Source organism: Salvelinus sp. IW2-2015, linkage group LG20 (genome assembly GCF_002910315.2).
Source record: "Salvelinus sp. IW2-2015 linkage group LG20, ASM291031v2, whole genome shotgun sequence".
NCBI classification, from domain to species: Eukaryota; Metazoa; Chordata; class Actinopteri; order Salmoniformes; family Salmonidae; genus Salvelinus; species Salvelinus sp. IW2-2015.
Genome location: NC_036860.1, coordinates 17463612 through 17480038, shown reverse-complemented (window position 1 = coordinate 17480038; position 16427 = coordinate 17463612). Strand labels below are relative to the sequence as shown.

General features: G+C 41.8%; 1 pseudogene; it reads left to right on the top strand.

Annotated features, from left to right (window-relative positions):
- The window catches only part of LOC111981807 (phospholipid-transporting ATPase IA-like), a 115225-nt pseudogene that overhangs the window by 40165 nt on the left and 58633 nt on the right, over window positions 1–16427 (top strand).

Genomic DNA, 16427 nt, shown 5'->3' with positions numbered 1-16427 from the left:
ACACAACAGAAAACAGGCTACCTAAATATGGTTCCCAATCAGAGACAATGACTAACACCTACCTCTGATTGAGAACCATATCAGGCCAAACGAAAAACCCAACATAGAAACACAAAACATAGATAACCCACCCAATTCACGCCCTGAGCTGACCATACTAAAACAAAGAAAATACAAAAGAACTAAGGTCAGAACGTGACACTCGTCCTCTCATTCTCTCAAACTCTCAAACTCTGCGTTGTGTATTTATCTTAAAAATATTCTTACATTCCCCCTAGACCAATTTAAAAATAAATATAGTTCAAATGTCTTTTTCGAAAACAATAGAAAACATGAAAAAATTTACAGAATAATAAACATTAGCAGTCAGCATAAAATCGTTCACATTAAACGACTTGCATTCCTATAAAACACAAAGGGCATATTCTACTTGCCGTTGCAATAAGAAATAGATTTCACACAAAGTTATAGAAAAGGGGTATTAACAAGTCTGATACCACATCTGAGAGAGCATGGTTCATTACAGCACCGAGGACAGGTACCACGGGCCCATTGACCACAATCATGAGGCTTGGTGTGATGATGGAGACCTTTATGATCCCCACCACATTCTGGTGGGACACCACTGACACCCATCTCCACAAAGACATGGTTGATGAATCTTATGATATCCCCTATCACGTAACCGTCAGATTTTAGCACACAAACGTCGGGCAATAACACACTTGATAACCTGGATGAGGATAAGAAAAATAACCACAACTCCCACTATTGGAAGTATCATGCCCACCAAAAAACTTCCCCATGTACCGAATGTGGAAGACAACCACACGACTAAGCCTAAATCATCTGGATTGTAATCATGATATTTAGCGCCCTAAATCCTGATCTTGTAGATTAGGTCAGTTATTTCCTCAGAATTATCAGGAATATAAGTTCAGCATTCAGCACCAATAACAGGACATGTAACCCTTGTGCGGACAGAAGATAATCAAGAGCCAAACGATTTTGCATCACCACAGTTCAAATGGCAACCATCTCAGCTGTAACTAACTCAAGACTCGCAGCTGTACTATTAACTACGACTTCCAAAGAGTCCGTGCTATTCTAGAAATACCGTAAGAGGAAAACACAAAAAAAGAATCTCTCCATTTCTGTAATCACATGTTTATGACGGTGTGAAAAAGGAGAATTCACAGAATGTCTTACGACGTATCCCAAATAACACAACCCTTGCCACAACTTTGGTAACCAGGAATAGGCATAGGATCCACAGATAAAGTAAGTCCCATTAGGAGCTATCATACCATCATTGATGATATTACCGAAGGTATTGGCATAAAAAGCAGTCATAGTGCCATTACCAAGAGTCAATTCAACAGACATTAGACATTCCTCAACCTTAGTACCGTCACAGGCAGATAGGTGGATATGTTGTCTGATCACACTGTCCTACTTTGACAAACGCGTCCTGGTGCAGTTGAGACAAATTCCCGAAAGAGTGACCTATTAAAACATAACCACCCAACAGGGGCATGTGTAATAACTAGGTAAGGTAGTCGCTGATTAGTGTTATTGGTAAGCTCAAGTGAAGGAAGGTACTGCAGAACTAGGTACTCTCGCATGTTGATACTCAACATTCTCACCCAAATCAGTACAAATAATCGCCTTATACCAATTAACATTCCCAACATGTCACTCTGTTAAAAGGAATAGCCCCTAATGGAATACCTGCCCATGATGTGAATGGTGCATATGTACAAACCCAACAACTACTTTGATTGACTACTGTGACATAGTATAGAGAAAGAGCTAGAAATGTATTGACACCCAAGTGTCCCTCATCCTGCTGATGCATCTCTGTGTTAGAAATGGAAACACTACCCACATCCTGTATTAGGAGGAAACTCGCAAGGAAATAATAATTTCAAACATCTTGCCTGCAAGACAATAATATTCAATCGTCCTATTGTCAAGGTAATTTACATTTACATTTAAGTCATTTAGCAGACGCTCTTATCCAGAGCGACTTACAAATTGGTGCATTCACCTTATGATATCCAGTGGAACAACCACTTTACAATAGTGCATCTAACTCTTTTAAAGGGGGGGGGGGGGTTAGAAGGATTACTTTATCCTATCCTAGGTATTCCTTAAAGAGGTGGGGTTTCAGGTGTCAGGTGTCTCCGGAAGGTGGTGATTGACTCCGCTGACCTGGCGTCGTGAGGGAGTTTGTTCCACCATTGGGGTGCCAGAGCAGCGAACAGTTTTGACTGGGCTGAGCGGGAAGGTAATTATAATCATTCGGTAATCATTCACAAAGTCCTTTAAAAGTGACCATCTCTTCCACACTGGTATCAGTCCCACATAGATAACTATTAGAAATTATGTTGTGACAGTCTGCTGGTAGTGAGGAATTCTTCTTGATAAGGACTTCTCTAATGAACACTTCACCGGTGATCTTGTATCGTTTCAGGTACAGTCAAGGGATATGTCTGCGGCTTCAGACGGTAGATTCTCACAACCTGTAACGAAGGAACCAAAAAAGTGAAAGTAACATGTCCTGGTTTCAAGAGAAATTGATATTTCACATGAATTTCCCAATGTCCCAATTTTCAGGAAAAGGTTGGGCATTTCACCTAGATATCCCTAATATGATGACTGCGGTGTACAACATAGAAGCTTATCAGGTTCTAATCATCTTACTATGCTTCTTCACCCGAGATTGGCCCCCGATTGCTAATCAATCAGTTCTTTATTCTCCTGGCTCCACTTTGTCATCAACATGGACAACCTTGCAACGAATATGGACAACCTTGCAATGAATGACATGTATCCATCGTGATTTTCCCTGAACATTTACTGCTGACGTCGTTATGAGCAAAACTTGATAAGGACCTTCCCGTTTTGGCCCTAATGTGTCTGTCGCCAATTTCTTTACCATCACATATTTTTTTACCTTCACCCACTACGCCACTACGTCATGTCCCCCCTCGGGAGTTATTCCCCATTAGAGAGTTGTATGCAATAGTTAAACATTGTGTCACTCATAACGTGAACGTCTGCTTTTCTTAATAAATATAATGTGCCTGTCAAGCACACTGGTTCCATATCCAAATTTCCACACAAATGTTTCTTCGTTGTCCAAATAGCATGGTTCTGAACTATAGATTCCGGTTCTGAACTGGAGATTCGTTCATCAATCTTCATTGGACCAATAGAAATTGATAATGGTTTGGTCTGGTTGGTCTCTGGTTGGTCTGGTTGGTCTTCCCTCCCCACTCCTGTTGCTCTCATCTTCTTGCCCGTGTACTGAGGACATATATGTTTTGCATAAGATATGGGTAATACAGTGACTTCAGCACCCGTATCTACTAAAAAATCTACTGCAAAGTTGTTAACCATCATGTTCACATATATTCCAACCGATTTCATATGTACACCAGCTGAGATGGGACGTAAGAGTGGGTCTGTTAGTTTACCTCCACAGCATTTAGCAAACTCTGCTGCTGTGCTGGAGAGAGCTTCTGAAATTTCTGCATCAGCATTGTGTATTGTGGCTGTTGTCTTGATTCCATTTTCCCTTAGACCCTTCTTCTCCTGGCCACTTCTCAAAAAAAAAAATATATATTTTCGAACATTCTCCTTGCCAGTGACCAGAAATCCCGCAATAATAACATACACCAGGTTTCTTTTTACTGAACAAATAATGTTGTTGTTTTCTTTCGGGGCCCTGCACAACTCTGATAACCACGTCTCGTGGATGCTTAAAAGCTTTCGACCATTCATCCATCTGTTTCGGAGATGCTGATTTATGTGTGATCACTATCTCTAGAAGTGTGTCTTCACTTCCTTTTACAGCCTGTGTTCTGGTTGTCCTAAACCATTGTTCGTCACTGCTGTCAGAATCTAATGAGTCAAAACCAAGCAGTGCTGACCAGTTGCTTGAAACCTGATCTGCCTTGCCCAATTCAGTGGGAGAGGGAACAGAGAGGCCACAGGTGGGAGTCACGTCTGACTTTTTCACCCGTGTCTCCACTACTTTGAAATGGTTATAGACAGTGAGTTTCATGCTCACATCCGGAGGAGCTGATCCTCCCTTTTCCAGAGTGGTTTTCTCATTTAACAATGACATTACATTAACATCAAAAGTTGTATAATATATTTCTCTATGTTTATATATTTATTAAACCCCCCCCCAATTTTTTAAAAATATATATATCTCTCTACATAGCACTTTTTAAGGACTCAAACCTCTTCTAGAACACATTGTTTCTGTAGGGCCTGGCTACCCATAACTTATGTTCACTCAAAGCTTGTTGAATGATTACAAGGCTTACATTAACCACATGTGTAAAAATTGCTACTCAACTAGCAATTCACTTCTATGCAACAAGGTTTCACCCCCAAAAAATTGCTTGTCAACTAACAACTCACTTCTATACAACAAGAAGGTTTCACAAAAACAGAGGCCTCCAACCTTTCCATAGAGTAAGGACTCCAACCTTTCCATAGAGTAAGGCCTCCAACCTTTTCAAGAGTTGACTCCCGAAGTGGGTTGCGCACAGCCTTCTCTCTTTCTCTGGATAAACACACAGTTGATAAGTTGTTGTTGTTGTTGTTCAGACCAATTAATCAATTCACCAAGTGTTAGCATTTTGTTATTCTTCAATAACACAAACTCCAAAGCAAATCAGGGGGAGAAAATGTTTATTCAGAGAGGACAAATCAAGATGTTATGCTGGGAGTCAGATGTTCAGTCTCCTCCCTGTCCTCAGCTTTCCCCCAGAACAAAGGACAGGATTCCACTTATAACCCCTCTACTCTCGCCTGGGGTTGACCAATTAGAAGTCTTTGCAGTACAACTTGGCCAATGGCCAAATAACGAGTATCCCACTCCAGACTCATTGTACAGACCAATGAAAATGTGGCCCACGTAGCTCTGAGTTCAGGAGTGACATTCCACAGATCCTAACAGATGTTGAACTGAAACCCAACTCCTATTTACAATTCACTATTGCCCATTAGTACTATATTTAGTGTAGTACTCTCATCCTCTCAAACTCTGCGTTGTGTATTTATCTTCAAAATATTCTTACAGCTGGATTGCAAGACAATTCAGCATTACACTACCTGAAAACGATATACAATATTATTGTCCATTTCCTTGGAAATCAATTTTGTCAGGTCAGCAATAAATTATAATGCTATGTGATTGAGCTCTACATACAGCACAGTGAAACTGTTTTGAGATCAGTTGAATGAAGTCTGAGGAAAAGTTCAGGGCCCAGGCGCCTCTGCTGTCCATCCGTCATCAGCTCACTGCTGTGGGAATACAGGCCGTTTAATCCCAGAATTCCCTCAAACATTTTCATTTACAAATTATACCGTCTCCTCCCTGCTGTTTCTCTGAAATATGACTTGGCCCTTCAAATAATCACAATTCTACATTGGCGTTTGACTTCATAAAGGCATGTACATTACATAGAAGTAAATTACTTAGAAGTTACATAGAACTCAATAGAGGTCCTTTTGTCGCCATACTGGAAAACGGGATGAGATATCATTGTTTGTAAAAGCTAAGCTTTTTAGTAATCAAGACTAAACAGTTGCCCAAGAGCAACCTGCTCAATCTAATCAACGTTATCAACAAGTGATTACATGATTATGACGTCCACGACATGCCCCAAATAGTAGGATTATCAAATAATCAAATTTTATTGGTCACATACACATGTTTAGCAGATGTTAGTGCGGGTGTAGCGAAATGCTTGTGTTTCTAACTCCGACGGTGTAGTAATATCTAACAAGTAATATCTAACAATTAAGAATATATAAATATATGGGCGAGCAATGTCAGAGCGGCATAAGATACATTAGAATAGTATAGAATACAGTATATACATATGAGATGAATAATGCAAGATATGTAAACATTATTAAAGCGGCCAGTGATTTCAAGTCTATGTATATAGGCAGCAGCCTCTCTGTGCTAGTGATGGCTATTTAACAGTCTGATGGACTTGAGATAGATGCTGTTTTTCAATCTCTCGGCCCCAGTGGACCCCAGAGCGGCCCCAGTGGACCCCAGAGCGGCATAAGATACATTAGAATAGTATAGAATACAGTATATACATATGAGATGAATAATGCAAGATATGTAAACATTATTAAAGCGGCCAGTGATTTCAAGTCTATGTATATAGGCAGCAGCCTCTCTGTGCTAGTGATGGCTATTTAACAGTCTGATGGACTTGAGATAGATGCTGTTTTTCAGTCTCTCGGCCCCAGCTTTTATGCACCTGTACTGACATCGCCTTCTGGATGATAGTGGGGTGAACAGACAGTGGCTCGGGTGGTTGTTATCCTTGATTATATTTTTGGCCTTCCTGTGACATCGGGTGCTGTAGGTGTCCTAGAGGTTAGGTAGTTTGTCCCTGGTGATGCATTGGGCAGACCGCACCACCCTCTGGAGTGCCCTGCGGTTGCGGGCTGTGCAGTTGCCGTACCAGGCGGTGATACAGCCCAACAGGATGCTCTCGATTGTGCATCTGTAAAGGTTTGTGAGGGTTTTAGGGGCCAAGCAAAATTTCTTCAGCCTCCTGAGGTTGAAGAGGCGCTGTTGCGCCTTCTTCACCACACTGTCTGTAGGAGTGGACCATTTCAGTTTGTCAGTGATGTGTACGCAGAGGAAACCCATTAAAGTATTATGTCGAGCCCTGGGAGAGCATACCCCTTTTCTGGCTCTCCCCTTTTCAACAACTTAAGGCAAAACGAACCCCCAAACTATGACAAAAAAATGCCTGGAATTTGTCCGTGAAGACCTTGTTCTCGACTGCCCTCTGGCCCTTCAGTTTCCTGCTGTCAAACGACGATAAGATTGTTTCTTTATTTAATCCAAGAGTTTCTCTCAGAAGCATTTTTTCCTCGAGGGACAGCCCTGGTCCTGGGTTGCCCAAGAACACTCTGTGCACAAACTTTATCATGCCTGTGTTACAACTTTTGGGTTATTCATTTATCTTGGCCTTTCTCCTCCCTTCCCTCCCACGTAGTTCAAATAATTGAAGAATCTATTGCTGGTTCACGGTGCCTGGAATTACAACCGCGTCGCCAAGTGTATCCTGTACTGCTTCTACAAGAACATTGTCCTGTACATCATCGAGGTAAGTCATGCAGCCCTCAACACCAACAACCTTCGATGTCTCCCGTAGGGTTCCCATGGCAGTGGTAAGGCAGTAACCTCGATTGGCATAAAAAAACTTAGATTTTCCACATGACATTAACAAGTTGAAGTGAAGGGAATTTAAAAAAAAAAATTTATGACTAAGGCATATGCCCTATACGCTAGTTTGCCAATGTGTCCAAGTCTATATACAGATATATAAAACATGATATGATATGTAACAGAATCCGTGTATATTCAGCTTTACTGGAAGCCAGTCGTCAAGAATCCAACACCAGTTTTTTAGAAAACTGTAGTATAGATGGTAGGAATTCTGCTCCACTCGGTGTGTAGCTTCTTGGCCTCCGTGGCCAGTGATGTCATTTAACAGAAGCCAGGTCTTGTGCTAATTGCAGCTTCAGAGCTAAGACCAAGAGTGACCTGACAAGCTTTCAAGATATAGAACTTTAAAAATACAGGAATACAGCCAGTTTGCAAAATGCATCATACCAGCTGTATTTCTGTATTTTGAAAGTAATATATCTTAACTTGATTGTATGACATGCAAAACATTTTGGGACTATGTCAACAATGGACGAATGAAACAAATACCAAAAGATAGTTTTTGGGTGGAATTGTCCTTTAAGGCCTCTCGGATCATCCCAATTTTCATCATCCAATACTTTTTTCAACAACAGTTTTTCAACAACAGTTACCCCCCTCTCTTCTGACTGGCATTCCTTTGGCTGTAAACGTCTGCCCTCAGGCGCCAGTGATGCAGACATGGTGAATTAGATGCTCCCCTCTCCCCCCTGAGTGAGTCATCACTGTGTGCTCACTGGAGGATTGGACAAGGGGCTTCTGGGCCCAACTATTCAAGATCAGTGAAGATCATCCTGATGTCATGAGAATGTCACCACCACCACTGACTAAATGCTCCTGGCGCATTACAGAGACCGAAGGGTTGCACACTGTAAGCGACATAACCCGTACAGGAAATCTGAGCACTTAAAGATTACATTTTTTCCCCCCCGCTCTTTTTCTGAGACACTTCACCTGTGAACTCCTCATCCTCGTTTTGGTGAATGTGCTACGGGAAATCTTGGCGTAACCTCAAGGATTACTGTGTATGTCTGTGCATAACCTCAAGGCCTCTATGTATGTCTGTGTCTATCTACACTCTGAGAAAAAAAGGTGCTATCTATACTGAACAAAAATATAAAGTGTAGGTCCCATTTTTCATGAACTGAATTAAAAGATCAGAGAAATGTTCCATATGCAGAAAAAACATGTTTCTCTCAAATTTTGTGCATTATCCTATGCCAAGATAATCCTTTCACCTGACAGGTGTGACATATCAAGAAGCTGATTAAACAGCATGATCATTACACAGGTGCACATTGTGCTGGGGACAATAAAAGGTCACTCTAAAATGTGCAGTTTTATAACACAACACAATGCCACAGATGTCACGCTCTGGCCATGGAGAGGCTTTTATTCTCTATTTTGGTTAGGCCAGGGTGTGACTAGGGTGGGCATTATAGTTTCGTTATTTCTATGCTTGTGTGGTTCCCAATCAGAGGCAGCTGTCTATCGTTGTCTCTGATTGGGGATCATATATAAGTTGTCCTTTTCCMTTGGGTTTTGTGGGTAGTTCGTTTCTGTTTAGTGTCTGCACCTGACAGAACTGTTTCGGTTTTTCACTTTGTTATTTTGTTTGAGTGTTTTTGAGAAATAAAATATAATGAACACGCTGCGCTTTGGTCCATGCCTTCCGACGAGAGACGATACAACAGATGTCTCAAGATTTGAGGGAACGTGCAATTGGCATGCTGACTGCAGGAATGTCCACCCGAGCTGTTGCCAGATAATTGAATCTTAATTTCTCCACCATAACAATTTGGCTGTACATTCTAATGGCCTCACAACTGCAGACCACGTGTAACCACACCAGCCCAGGACCTCCACATCCGGCTTCTTAACCTGCAGAAAAAATCTATAGATTAGGGTCTAAAAATTCCTAGAGTAGGGCCCAATTTATTTATTTCAATTGACTGATTTCCTTCTATGAACTGTAACTCAGTAAAATCTTTGAAATTGTTGCATGAATAAATGAATGAATGAGTGAAATTTTATTTTCGTGTCAAATCTCCAATTGACAACCCATCCCTTATGGGATTATTTGACACATAAACAAATATTACAGTAATTCACTATGGTAATTAAATGATCATTCTTCTTCTGGTGTTCTTTGCATTGAGCATCGGATAAAGAGTGAAAAAAAATCAATACATAATAATAGGTTATCCAAACAATAATTACTTCCCTAGAGCAGTAAAATAATATACATACATATACTACCGTTCAAAAGTTTGGGGTCACTTAGAAATGTCTTTGTTTTTGAAAGAAAAGCAAWTTTTTTGTACATTAAAATAACATCAACTTCATCAGAAATACAGTGTTGACATTGTTAATGTTGTAAATGACTATTGTAGCTGGAAACTGCAGATTTTGAATGGAATATCTACATATGCGTACCGAGGCCCATTATCAGCAACCATCACTCCTGTGTTCCAATGGCACGTTGTTTTAGCTAATCCATGTTTATAATTTTAAAAGGCTAATTGATAATTTGCAAACCCTTTTGCAATTATGTTAGCACAGCTGACAACTGTTTTTCTGATTAAAGAAGCAATACAACTAGCCTTCTTTAGACTAGTTAAGTATCTGGAGCATCAGCATTTGTGGGTTCGATTACAGGCTCAAAATGGCCAGAAACAAAGACCTTTCTTCCGAAACGCATCAGTCTATTCTTGTTCTGAGAAATGAAGGCTATTCCATGCTAGAAATTGCCAAGAAACTGAAGATCTCGTACAACGCTGTGTACTACTCCATTCACAGAACAGCGCAAACTGGCTCCAACCAGAATAGAAAGAGGAGTGGGAGGCCCCGGTGCACAACTGAGCAAGAGGACAAGTACATTAGAGTGTCTAGTTTGGGAAACAGACGCCTCACAAGTCCTCAACTGGCAGCTTCATTAAATAGTACCCGCAAAACACCAGTCTCAACTTCAACAGTGAAGAGGCGACTCTGGGATGCTGGCCTTTTAACCCTTTTAATGGTAATAAACTGCCTTTGTTGACACGGCAAGAGGCAATCCTTTCATTTTCATAGGGCACAATAGACGCATAGATCATTGTGATTTTAGTGTCTCATTCATAATTTCTCTTTGACTCAGTGCAAATGCAAAAGTACAGCTTGGATTTCCAACAAAGCATTTAGGTGTAAGATAAGGTACCAAATGTAAATGACAAAACAAAAATGTAATTCAAATTGCGATCAAGGGCCAACGGTGCCGAAGGCAAACACTAGAAATGAGACCTTTTAATGTAAACGCTGATGCCGTTCATGTAGTTGTCTTAGCTTTCGCGGTAATCTTGTTGCACCCACTGGGAAACACTGAAACAGTTGGCAAAACTTTTGACATGATGGCGAAAGGCCAGAGGTCCTCATCACACACCAGGCCATATGAACCTCTCTCTTTCCTTCATATAATTAAGAATAGACTTGTCTGGTGGCGGTGTGGATACTCTGAGCAAAGCACGCTCATTACAAAGTTTTCCTTTCTGAGTTCTTCTCCCACCTTATTTTGCCTCTCTTTGTGTCCAGCCACAAGCCCTCTTTCAAACATGTCAATTCCCTTTTGAAAGGATGCTGTCTCTCTCAGGGTAACAGTTTAACTTTAAACCGTCCCCTCGCCCCGACACGGGCGCGAACCAGGGACCCTCTGCACACATCAACAACTGACACCCACGAAGCGTCGTTACCCATCGCTCCACAAAWGCCACGGCCCTTGCAGAGCAAGGGGAAACCCTACTTAAGTCTCAGAGCAAGTGACGTAACTGATTGAAATGCTAGTAGCGCGTACCCGCTAACTAGCTAGCCATTTCACATCCATTACACTCACTCCCCTTTCAACCTCCTCCTTTTCCGCAGCAACCAGTGATCCGGGTCAACAGCATCAATGTAACAGTATAACTTTAGACCGTCCCCTCGCCCCGACACGGGCGCGAACCAGGGACCCTCTGCACACATCAACAACTGACACCCACGAAGCGTCGTTAKCCATCGCTCCACAAAGGCCACYGCCCTTGCAGAGCAAGGGGAAACCCTACTTAAGTCTCAGAGCAAGTGACGTAACTGATTGAAATGCTAGTAGCGCGTACCCGCTAACTAGCTAGCCATTTCACATCCGTTACATCAGCATGCACAGTCTACAGTTCTGTCCGCAAGGCGAGTCCCTTCCCAGCACACCTTTTGTTATTCCCTGAAAATCGTGATTCAAGTACATAATAGGGGATTTCTTCACTGTTTTTGCTGCTTTGAAAAGTATTAAACACCCCTGTTTGTAAGGGCTTGACATCCAAGACACTAGCAACCCAGGAGAGGGCTCAAAGCTACATTTGTTTCTGTAATAGGTTTACTTCTGTGCACACATGTTTTTCCTTCTCCTCTCCCATGCCATGTCCTACCAGAAGAAACAGGGAGAAAAGAAGTAAAAGGGAATGTTCACCTTTTTCTGAGAACATTGTCTGTTACAGTGTGCATTAGAAACGAAATACCATGACTGGGACTGCTCTATAGCCTGGCCTGGCCTGTTCTGGCCTGGCTTGTTTTGTTCTCTCCTCTGTCTAGCATTTGCCTTTGGTTGTTTGAAAGGGTCTTTCCAAGGTCATTGTAGGGAATGTGAGTGTAGATGCAGCTCGCTCTTCTTTGGTGGTGGAATCAGCAGCTGTGTTATAATTGCTATTTTGCTGGGAGCCTGGATGGATGGAGGTTAATTGAGAGTCAGGAAGTGAGGCGGACACCGAACTGTCTGTTGGAGCAACAGGTTGGGCTGCCATGCAATGCCTCAGTCAGTTTTCTCATGGCCTGTTAGTCTCTCTCTCACTCAGTTAATGATCTGTCTTTTTATGACAGGGCGCTCATTCAGAAGGAACATTCAAACTTCACAGAACTTAACGTTTTCATAACTTTGTGAGGTATAGTTGGAGGGAGATCATGATGGTCAGAAAATTGCGGGGGATATGAGGGAGCAGAAGATACTGAAAACAGTTATATATTACACACAAATGCCAAATGAAATTTAACACAGCAGTCATACTTTATTTCCTTTGTCTATAATCTTGCAATGCTAAACAAACAAAAAATAACAATTGGACAAAATGGAAGGATTTGCCACATTTAAACTGAGAGACCTTTTCAATGATGTTGCCATAACGACCTAATTCAAATATTTGGTCCAGCTGGGCACGACTTTGCTTGATTGACGTATTGTCAAGCGGCCCCGGAGAAGCTGATTGACAAGTGGCATGTATGAGGTTATTACTAGAGGCTCAGAAAGCCTGGATAACACCTGGAGACCGAGAGACGTGGGCCTAGTGCTGAGCTGAGCACAGCCTGCCAACTGGTGCCACACTGTGAACATAACCACCACTCAGGGCCCCATTCAGTATGGTAACACTGGGTGCCCTTCTCTTTCCAGCATATTTACTAGCTCCTCTTTCTTCATCCCTCTCTCTTTCTCCTTTGCCTACTTTTTTGAAGCAGGATAAGGACATCGTTTGCATTTTTTTCAGGAGCAAAGAGTACTGTCATTTTGTTGAGGACAAAATGTCACTCCTCTCTCTCCCTCCTCCACCCCCTTCCTCCCACACTGAGACCTACGCATCTGTGGGACGGTGTCGCAGATTTTTTATTCTGCTGATGAATATGCAACGGGAGCTTCTTTATTGGCGGGTCGCATTCCCTTCTTCCCTCTCCCTCCGTTTCCCCCTGCTCTGTTTTTCAGAATGTGCACTGGGGGAGAGAGGCCAGCCACACCCCTCTGCTGAGTGACACTCAATGAAGAGAGAGGGGGGAAAAAGACCCTGCCTGGTCCTTCTCCTAATGAGCAAATCAATGCATCTGTCTCTCAAGAGAGTGAGAGAGGGGCGCTAGCGGGACCCGAAGGACCAGGCCAAAACACTCACGCATAAGCCGTTACAGCATGCTCTGAATGGGCTTCTTTTTAAACTTAGCACAACAATATATCAGCCCGGAGTCCCTCATTGAGCCGGCCCTTAATTAATTCAGCACTTTGACCCCAGGCTAGTAGTGTTGTCACGATACCAGAATTTTGACTTCGATACAATACTCGATACCGTCACGATACTTGATACCAAAACATCACAGAATGGCACTTGATCCAGACAGCTAATTCCGCTAACGGTCTATTCAATCGTTGGGTATCTTTTGAGTTCAATATCATTACATTCAATATCATTACCCAATTTTTTAGAGACAGCCATGTACGCATTAACTGAATCAATTATACAATCATACAATCAATTTTACCTTTTTTTATCAATCTAACTACAAAACAACACAATAGTAGTAATTTATTTGAATGATAAATCTCTATTGATAAACTGGATAAATCAAGATGTAGCCTAGGTCTGTTCACAATACAGGTAAATGCATATTATTCAATAGGAGTGTGAGCATGCATTGAGTAATTTAGCTTGTTTTAGCTGATTTCATGGGGATACAGATGACAAATAATCCCTTCCTTTTAGGACTTATTTTATTGCTGACTGCAAAGAGAACATATTATTTTATTGTACTGATTAACAACATTTGCATGAAGTAATATTTTATTTCATAAAGGTGTACGCTGTCTGTTTAAGAAACATTTATGAACAGCAGGTGGCCTAGCGCTTAAGAGTGTTGGACCAGTAATCGAAAGGTTGTTGGTTTGAATCCCTGAGATGACTAGGTGAAAACACTGCTCGCTTAACCCAGAAGCCAGCCGCACCAATGTGTTGGAGGAAACACCATCCAGCTGGCGACCAAAGTCAGCTTGCAGGTGCCCGGACCGCCACAAGGAGTCGCTAGAGCACGATGGGACAAGGAAATCCCTGCCGCCCAAACCCTCCCCTAACCCCGACAACGCTGAGCCAAAATGGCCTTCAAACTGTATTTAGTTGCATTATTGAAGTGTGTTAACTTCTGTGCAGCATGAGTGGGGACTGGGGAGCTAATGGATCCCAGACAGCTTTAGCAATGAATGAGTAAGTGGAGCAGGCTCTTCGCGCTATAAAGGGGCTGCGCTGATAAACAGACTTGATGATCTCAATCACGTGAGACACATTTTGACAGAAGTACCGAACATAACAACAATTCTAGTACCAAACTGGGAGGTTTTGAAATGTTGGTATACCGTGCAACACTACAGGCTAGCCACTCATTACCACGATGTCGGCCACACCACAGGTTTAACCTGCTCCATGTTCTTCAATTGAGGTGATTACCTTGTGTGTGTGTCTGAGAAAAAACGTAGTTGACCACCAGCGGCATCCCCTTTAAAAAACAACATCACGGTAGAATGCACCTGATGGAGGGAAGAGCAGGAGCTGGAATGGGTGGGCGGGGTAGTAGGGGGGATGGGGGTGGGGTGTATGGTTTAGGAGAGCGCATACACACACTTGCTTCTCTCTCCTTGCCCAAGGGAATGGGGTGTGCGGGAGGGGTGTGCCGGAGGGGTGTGCGGGTAACAGACATTTGTTTTGGGAACATTTTCGTGCATTCGCTCGCACGATTGAATGGGAAGGGCTGGTGGATTGGGAATTGGGCGTGTCCAAACCAAGAATTTGTAGCAATTCAGGCCTTCATAATGCAGTTAAATGAAGCAAGGAAATGTTTGCAGCCTGGCCATGGCACAACACAGCAACCCTGATGTCCCTTCAACAGCCATGGCCGATCCAACAGAGAGGGTCTGTTCAGTGCCACTGTCTGTCCACACAATAACACAGAGACGGCCAGACTGTTTCTCACACGAGCAGAAAATCTCACCCGGAAAATGTTCAGACAATAAGGCCTCTTTTTGCCTGACATATGCTGTTTTTTGGGGGGCTTTTATGTATCTCTGCAATGGTATTATAAAATCTTTGCTGTCTTTACAAAGGAGCGTAATTACATTCACATGTTAAAACCTCTGCAGGATCGGTGAGCTAACGTAGGCTAATGTGATTAGCATGAAGTTGTAAGTAACAAGAAAATTTCCCAGGACATAGACATATCTGATATTGGCAGAAAGCTTAAATTCTTGTTCATCTAACTGCACTGTCCAATTTACAGTAGCTATTACATTGAAAGAATACCATGCTATTGTTTGAGGAGAGTGCACAGTTATGAACTTGAAAATATATTAATAAACCAATTAGGCACATTTGGGCAGTTTTGATACAACATTTGTAACATAAATGCAATGGTTCATTGGATCAGTCTAAAACGTTGCACGTACACTGCTGCCATTTAGTGGCCAAAATATAAATTGCGCCTATATTCCTAAGTCATATATTGACCTTTCTCTTGCAAAGATGATGGGGGGAAGAAGAAAAAAAAAATGTTTTCTTTGTATTATCTTTTACAAGATCGAATGTGTTATATTCTCCTACATTAATTTCACATTTCCACAAACTTCAAAGTGTTTCCGTTCAAATGGTATCAAGAATATGAATATCCTTGCTTCAGGTCCTGCACTACAGGCAGTTAGATTTGGGTACGTCATTTTCGGCGAAAATAGTAAAGAAGGGTCAGAGTACATTTTATAGAGCAAATATTTCAAGAGTCTGAATAAGAATACAATTTGGATAAAGCCACAGAAAAACAACAAACAAACACAAAAAACTAAAATTACAGAATAAGACCAGGATCTCTGACCAGACACCTTCATTCCTATGCTGTCTATGTTACAAAATTGATGTAATTCTCTCCATGTTAGCAAGTTCCCTGCATAGACCTAACCACATATCTTTTGAGGGTGCATGTTCATTTTTCCGGCATTTTGTTACACATTTCCTTGCTGCTGCTAAAAGATAATCTATCAATTTAAGTGGAGATGATTGGAGTGTAATTCACACGAACAACACCTAGAAGGAGATGGGTCTGGTTGAATAATAATATCTGTGAAGTACTGTATAAAATTTAGAATTTCAGATCAAAAAGACTGGATTTTCAGACATTGCCAAAATATATGTGATAAAGTACCTTCACAAAGTACCATGTAGAGCATATTCCTTTTTTCATTTTGAATTGAAACTCCCTTGTTCGGTTACTTGTAGTGGCTTTATTTAGTGTTTTCCATATATTCCCCCAGCTCTCCTCTGATATCTGCACCTGTAATTCAACCGGCCATGAGTTCCTAAGATTATCTAAAGATAAT